At 43.4% G+C, this 8,093-nt stretch overlaps 1 protein-coding gene across 14 annotated transcripts in view; it reads right to left on the bottom strand.

Annotated features, from left to right (window-relative positions):
- The window catches only part of Tcf4 (transcription factor 4), a 347,519-nt gene that overhangs the window by 301,702 nt on the left and 37,724 nt on the right, over positions 1–8,093 (bottom strand). The window lies entirely within an intron of this gene.

The following is an 8,093-nucleotide window of genomic DNA, read 5'->3' as shown; positions in this document are numbered from 1 at the left end:
TCCACAGAATAGGGCTGGGGCGATGCTCAGTGGGCAAAGCACTTGTTGTACAAGCTGGAATTCAGATCCCTAGCATCCATATAATGGCTGACTCTAGCCCTAGCACTGTGGGAGGGTGAGAATGTCGAGAGAGATCCCAGGAGCCAGACACCAGACAGTCTAGCCAAAATGGTGAGCTTCAGGATCAGTGAAGAAATCCTGTCTCAAAATACATGGTGGAAGGGCTGTGGGGGGAATGGTGAGTGTTCATTATGCAAGTGTAAAGACCCCAGTTCAAATCCCCAGCACCCACACAAAAAGCCAGGCATGGTCATGTGCTCTTATAATCCCAAGGATAGGGATGGGGGATAGAGACAGGAGGATCACTCAGGCTTCTGGCTGAGAGACACCATCACAAGGGAGTAGGGGAGAGTAACAGATCAGGAGATTAAACCTCCTCTGGCCTCTGCATGTATGAACACACACAGAGTGAGGGAAGGGTATATTCTGCAAGTACACCCAACACACACAAACAAAACAAATCAAAAGAAGTGGAGAATAAAGGAAGATACTCAAGTAATGTCTGGCTGCTACACCAGCAAGTGCACCCACCCATGTGAACACACACAGACACACAACACACACACACACACACACACACACACACACACACACACTTCTAGTGGCAGGTGACACTGTATCAGCACCTGCATTTTATATTCTTTTAAATACTTTTTAGGTTTTGTTTGCCAGATTTAAGAAAAGAAATCTACAAAGCAACTCCCAAACTCACGTGAGAGATGTACAGGAATATGGTGGTCAACCAGAAAATATAGACTTACTGCATAGGTCAAAAATCAGCGACACATTTAATGAGTAAAAACGATTTTCAAGATGGCCAATGAAACCCAAAGCTGGAAGACTGGCCTCTGAGTTCATTTTCTCACCGTCCCTCAGTTATAGCAATATAACCCACACACCTGTTCACAAACCCACACCGGCACTCTCACAACCATTAGGAATTTTTTCTTATGAGAGAATGTCCAACAGAAAACTCACAAAATGTTTTCGAAACTCTATCACTGTTAATGGAACTCACAACAGTTTCAGTAGCCATACACTGTTTCTTTTCTAATAGATTTATTTTTTTTTATTTGTGTGAGTGTGTCTGTGTGTTTGTGCACACACCTGAATGGATTTTGCACCACATCCATGGAAGCAGATCTCATGCCAGGAATTGGCATGAGATTCCCTGAGAGCCATCACATCTGGGGTTCTCTACAAGAGCAGTAAGTGCTTTTAACCACTAGGCCATCTCTCCAGCCCCTCTCTCATCATCGTGACTGGTAAGGTAATTTAAAGAGACTTAGTGGACATGATTTGAGTGTGCAGGACCAGCTAAAAACTTCTTGGTTAAACATATAATTAAACATAACCTAAAACTCTTAAGTTACCATCAGTGGGAGAGAATATCATTGAATACTTTAAAAGTAAACTATCCCAGCCACTCCTCTGCTGTGGGCCAAACATGGAGCAAAGAGGTACATAGACTGCTTTTTATTAGGCTAACATAAAAAAGAGAACCTTTTGTGCCCTGTTAAGGAGCAGCCGACTCTTCCATTTTACAGAGGCTTAACCCACTGGACACACCCATTCTCAATTAGAAGTGATGCAACTGGTGTCTCTGTGCCATGGAGACAATTGCTATTGTGGAACAATAAAAGAGAAGGGGGAGGCACCACGTCTCAGTCTCCCGGGCTACACTCTAGGTTCTCCTCAGTTGCTCCACTCCTCGAAGCAAGTGATTTAAATTCCAAGCCTCATTTGTCTTAGATGTAAAATGGGGATAATGTTATCTAGAAGGCGGAGAAGGATTGAATGAGATTGAGATAACGTACTGCCTAGGCTAATGCTGGGGCCTGGCAAATGTTCAACCAAGATAAGGTTTCTCCTTATCTCCCAACAAAAATTCCCTCTGACAATATACCCGGGAAGTAAAATGCACTTCTCCATCAAAAAGCAACAGAAAGCAGCCTTCGTCTGCATTCATCAAACTTGTCAAGCTGTTCAGCGTCCATTATTCTTTTTTATTATATTTAAGGCACTTAAAATAATCTCTTAGTGATTTATTCTCCTTTTAACTAGATGCAGTAATTAGAATATCTTTTATGATACGGCGGAGTTTTCATTTCAGTCAAGGTGTGACTGTTTTAGAAAGCCACGGCTCACGGAGGATATTACAACCCAGGAATGGACCGCTTTTATTCTCCTCTTGAATAGAAGCACAAACACAGAATGAAGACGCTACACGGTGCATTTCTATAGCTGAAAGACGCGAACGCTCAAGCTAGCATGAGCCAATAATTCCCAAAATACCTTTCAGGAACTGAAAAGCAGATATGTATGTTGCCATGGCATTCGGCAAAATTAATACATTTGAAATTTGGATTCTATATGGAAGAAATGTCTGGGAAGTTGTTTTTCCTTCCCATTATGCTGGCTTACAATCACTTTCTTCCGAATCACCCAGCATATATTCATTGCCCTGGGTCAGAGGATGGGGGGGACGGATGAAAAGGACAAAAAGTTGAGTATGTATTTGAGATCCCAAGTAAAGTGCAGAGGCCATGTATCTGTCAAGCAAAGGCTTGCTCTGCACCAATTCTCAATAGACTAAAAAGGCCGTCTACATGTGTGTCAAGATTCCCACTTTGGCTAAGTAATTTCTCTCCTCAGATTCAATTTCCTCCATGGCAAAATGACAACTTCCATGAGAATATTTGTTCCATACTTCCTGCATGCAAGAATCCTTTGAAGTACACCATGAATCCTTACTGTCTCGATCCTCAGGATGTGCTAGGGAGCCAAGGATTCCTGCCATCAAACCATTCTTGAGGGAAGCCAAAATGGTCACAGAAAGGTGAAATAACCCAGACCAGAGCTAGGCTCCCCAGTCCTAAGGATTATGCTACCCGGCCTCTAGCCCCCTTTTAAATCTTAAATCAGAACATTTCTCATCTCCCTCAAAGCGGCACAAGGCCATTCCTCCATTCTTTCTCTTTTGAGGACCTTCCTGCTCTTCCAGAAATCCATCTGCTTATTTCCTTGACCTAACTAAATTCCTTAGGGTTTGATAATAATTATCATGTGTTCCTATGTACACCTAATTCAAACAAGGACACAATTCGGTAAGAATAAAATAAGCTGACTGGATGGGTTGTAAGTAAACTCCTCAAGACGGTAACTGAGTTTTTCGGAGACCAAAGCTAAGCACCTCTTACCCCAGGGCCCAAATGCAACACTCTGGCGAAACCAGTATACCCCCCCACCCCCCACCCCCACCAGAGGCTGGGAAGACTGGCAGAAGCAGAAGAACTACCCAGATCTGCACTCCCAGAGCTGATACAAGGTCCGAGATAAGATTCAAAAGCAGGAGGAGTATCTCTAGGGAATTTCTCAGCATGTTAATTAAAAGAGCACCTGTAGGCAATTCCTCCAGCCGGGCGTGGGACTCCACAGGAGTGTGTGTCATCAGACTGTAAGCAAGGGTTCCAGGACAAAACTGTACTGTGTTCGAATCCTAATACAGTGAAACAGAAGACCCAAGACTCTGGAAAGTGACTTGGCCTAATGCGTGCCTCAGTTTCCACATCTACAAAGCAACCATCTGTTCCCTCCGCAAACAGTCATGAAGATTAGGGATTACTATGTGGGAAATACTTGGAGCTGAAACTCGCACACAGGTGCCACCTGGTAGGAACTATTACTAATTGTGTGTGTGTGTGTGTGTGTGTGTGTGTGTGTGTGTATAAAACTCTCCCCATGTGATCATATACGTGTTTTTTTGATCATTCAGGACAAAACAGTTGCATATTCTAAAGAGCAAGGACCGAGGAAATGAACCTTTTCTCTGAAATTCAGCAGAGTTCTTCTACTCACTCTTTTGTCCACTGACTCAAATACACAATAATAAAATAACCTCTCTATGCCAGGGGAAAGGGCACAGGAGAAGGCGAACGGAGACATGGCATCTCCATCCCTTCAGAACCTGGGCCACAGCACACAAATTAACTTTAAAATAAATTACTTCAGATTATAATTATAAAATGTTCTAATTTTAATTTTCTCACTGGATACTCTGTTCTGTGTTTAGCCTAAAGAGTTCCATGGAGAGGTGCACCTGTTTACCCCAGGTTTCTTTGATCCAGAGTGACCTCTTCCACACAAAGACAATGGGCATTTGAAAATACAGACGGAGAAACAAGACTTACTATGAAAGATTTTAGAAATTATAATCAGCCGTGGCAAGAGACAATTGTTATCTTTATTCATAAAATCACTGATAAATCAGTACTTCCTCAAACATCTTCATTGTAAGCACTTCTAATAGTAAGCTATAAAAGTCTGAAAGGTTATGTTTGGGGGTTCGGCATCCCCCAGCAACCAGGTGAGTACAGGCAGACTGCATTGCTATCTCTTTCCCCATTACAGGCTGGGGGCGGGGGGAGTAACTAGAGAACACATACAGAAAGATAAAGTTTGACTTTTGAGAATCTACAAATAAGTATCCCCAAATTAGCCAGATGCACAGTATGTTCCTCTGATCAAATATCAGCAACCAAAAGTAGGTGAGAAAAATAATACATTTTCAGCTTTGAAGGCTGTAATAATATCCCCATTATAATTCACCCGAATATATCAACACCGGCTTTACATTAACAGCCTTCTTTTCAAAAATAGACCTAGCACCACCACAGCCTTTCTTCCAGTGTTTGGGAAGATTGTCAGGGAAAGCTCCCCAGCACGTGTTTCCATCAATCAGAGCAAGTGAAGGGAGGGGGGAAGGAGAAAAGAAACACGGGAAGATCGCCGACCCGCAAAGACGGAGGGTCCAGACCCAGCTCCCCTGAGGAGCCTTGGTACCCCGTGCACCCCACTGGTTCCAGACAGACTCTAACAACTGCCGAGTCACGTGAGTGTGGGCCAGGCAGGGCTTTGCTACAATCCCACTTGTGCAGCTTTTAAGTTTTAAATACCAGATTTGTTGAAATAATCTGGGTGTCTCCTCCCCTCTAAATCTGCACTTCCATTTAACAGAACTATCCCTATTTAGTGTGACCACTGTGTCACTTTAAAATATGATGGCATAAAATAACATTCTGTGACTGGTTCCTAAAAGGCGGGGGCTGGTTAACATTTGATATCATAATATAAATCATTCCACGAATATGGAATCTATCAAACAGACACCCATGCTTATACTTGCCATAAAACATCCTAATGGGTTAGACTGAGCCAGTCATGTGCTTGGGAAAACTCACTGTAACGACATCCTGTAGATTTGGCCATTGCACATCTTACGGCTAGCCATCCACAGTGACCACGGGTACCTGTTTACCCAGGTAGCAAGGAACACACGGATGCCAGCTTCCCAACCAAAGCCCTGTCTACACTTGAGACTTCCTAAGGCATTTCATGTTTCCCAGACCATCTCTTTGATGCGATGCTCGAAGGTGTGATGAGAAAACATGGGTCCACAGGAAGGCAGCCGGGCCCAAAGAGGCTGACAAACAATGCTATAAAACCCTTAGCTCTGTGAACTGCCACCCTGGGCCTGGACCGGCTGCTTTCGAAAACAAATGGCCATTTGTGCCGTGACTCCGTGCTCCATAAAAACAAAGGTGGGGACGTAAATAAGAACCCTGCGCTATCAGTGCAGGGCAGAATTTACACCCCCATCAAATGTCACAACACTCACATTCTTTGCCATGTACCCAGGGAGCTGAAAGAGGTTTTGTGACCTCACCGCCCCCTCCCTGATTCAGCCAGCCACTGTGTGTTCTGGGGATACCCTACTCCGCTCAGTAATGCAAATGGAACAAGTGATGCTTGAAAATGTGAGGATGTAAAATTTAGGTTAAGATCTGGATCCCAACATCTTGAAATAGAAAATGTGTGAAGTGATTGACTGGGCAGATTGCACTTAGCTTACACTAATGATTAACATGTGGACTTATGGCTTTGTTTTCCTACAGTTCTGAAAGGGAACCCCGGGGAGGACTCCCACTCCATCTCAGTGGTAATCTTCATTTAGGGGGTAATCTCCTAGCTGTGGTCAGTAACTGGAATGATTTGCAAAATAATTAGATTCTGTAGCCACACAGAGCTTGCCAAGGATGGAGTCAGAATAATTTATCCTTTATGGTTCCTGGTGGCATACGACCATATGCTGAATAAATTTTGACCCCAAATGCTTACTCTGTCCTCTGATTGTGATTCCTTGCACTTATCTCAAGGCTATCTTTTTGACGCAACCCAAAACTGGTAAGCCAGTTGTGAATCTGCCCCTTACATGAAATTCTTAGCTTAGCCCCGTCCACACCACTCTTTTGGAAACGAAGACCTGTGATTAAATAATAAGCAAGTACAAGCAAGCACACAGGTTTCTAGAAAGGCAAATATAGTAACTGAGGGTCCATTTTCCCATGTGCTATTGAGGAGCCCCTCACGTCAGAACTTTTAACTTGCAGTCCCTCTAAGGATCTATATCAGATCTTCAAATTGGGCATCTAGAGTTCTCTAGAAATCGTATTGCAGCTTCTCATAGACACACATTAGGAGCGGCACTCTTTCCTAACTTGAGTTTGTAGAATGGGACAAAATAAAGACCACTGAACCGGTCCTAAGAGAATCACGACTTGGACCACTGCTGGAGGAACTTCCTTCTGCAAACCAAACTGGTTGTTCCTTATCTAAAGTAAATACTTACACGTTCTTCTGGGCCCCTCAAAGACATAGATATCACATGGAGCCTTTGCCATCCCAGTCCTATTTCCCAGTTCTTGACCCCTTAGTTCACACCCAGCAATGCCATCCTCCCTTGGGTCCCCGCTGATTAGGTTCATGAGACCCAAAGTAGAGTGCTACCAAGTTTCGGTCTGTTCAGTGGGGATGAGTATTTCAGCTACAGCCTACTCTTGGGCAAAGTAACCCAGGCCAGAAATTTGGTCTTGTGTGTGTGGTAAAGCACCACATATACTGACTGTGTTACATAAATAATGAAAATTAAATTACAGGATTTTAGGAACACATTCCAAACAATCCACTCTACTGCCAACTACACTGGGCGCATGACCAGCTGTGGAGAGAAGAATGTCCCCCTCCTCTTAAATCTTTATGTTTCTCTTTTCATTGATTCAGATAAAAGTAAATAGTACCGGGGATCCGTTATACTGGCCTGCTAAAATATCTGCTTTGAGTAATTATGCATATCCCCCCAAACCTGTTGAATGGTTAGTGCTGTTGGCTCTCAATGAAATATCCATTCTCTTCAACGTGACCAAATGCCAATGCCAGGAACACCTTATCTGTGTGTTATATTCTTCAAATATCTTGAAAAGCATCCCCTACCCCGTGATGTGCCTTATTCAAATGGAGCTTTTATTTTTAGTGTCTTCTACATGGGACTTTCAGCTAGTACTTTATACTGGCCACCTTGTTTACTCTCTGCCAACCCCATACATAAATACCATTACATTTTCTAGTTACAAACCAATAAACGGACTCGGGGAGACAGCTTAACTTTCCTGAGGCCACATGGCTGTAGCTCGATGGTAACCTGTCAGCTTCCAGCCACGTCTTCATCAACCATGCCCCGTTCCTCAGCACAGCCAGTTTCCTCTGAGAAACTTGCAGTGTCCAGTCTGACTCTCCCTGGCTCTCCCTGAGCCTGTACATTAACTATACGTTTAAGACGTCTTTCACTGACTCGCCAGCACATGGATTAACCCCGCACCTCACACTTGTCAACTTGATTTCCTCAATTTATTTCAAATATCCTTCTGGGCTTGCAGGTGGCATTCTTATGGCTGTTCAGCCTATCACCTCTGGTAGTATACTCAACAAATGTATTTGCTACCTAAAAAAATAAAATGTGCTATTGAATGACATCATCCTCAAAAACTCAAGAAAAACAACATGACAGAAACTATAAAATCAGATATAAAAAGCAAAACAATGGAAAACAAAACCCAGCTATCCCAGCTTTGGTGGTAGAGGAGACAACGGAATCCTAGAAGTGGGGAGGAAGAAGCAGATCCTTGGGGCTCCCAGAC

This window comes from Peromyscus californicus, unplaced genomic scaffold, assembly GCF_007827085.1.
Source record: "Peromyscus californicus insignis strain IS unplaced genomic scaffold, ASM782708v3 Scaffold_17__1_contigs__length_78620276, whole genome shotgun sequence".
NCBI classification, from domain to species: domain Eukaryota; kingdom Metazoa; phylum Chordata; class Mammalia; order Rodentia; family Cricetidae; genus Peromyscus; species Peromyscus californicus.
This window is presented reverse-complemented; position numbering and strand designations above follow the sequence as displayed.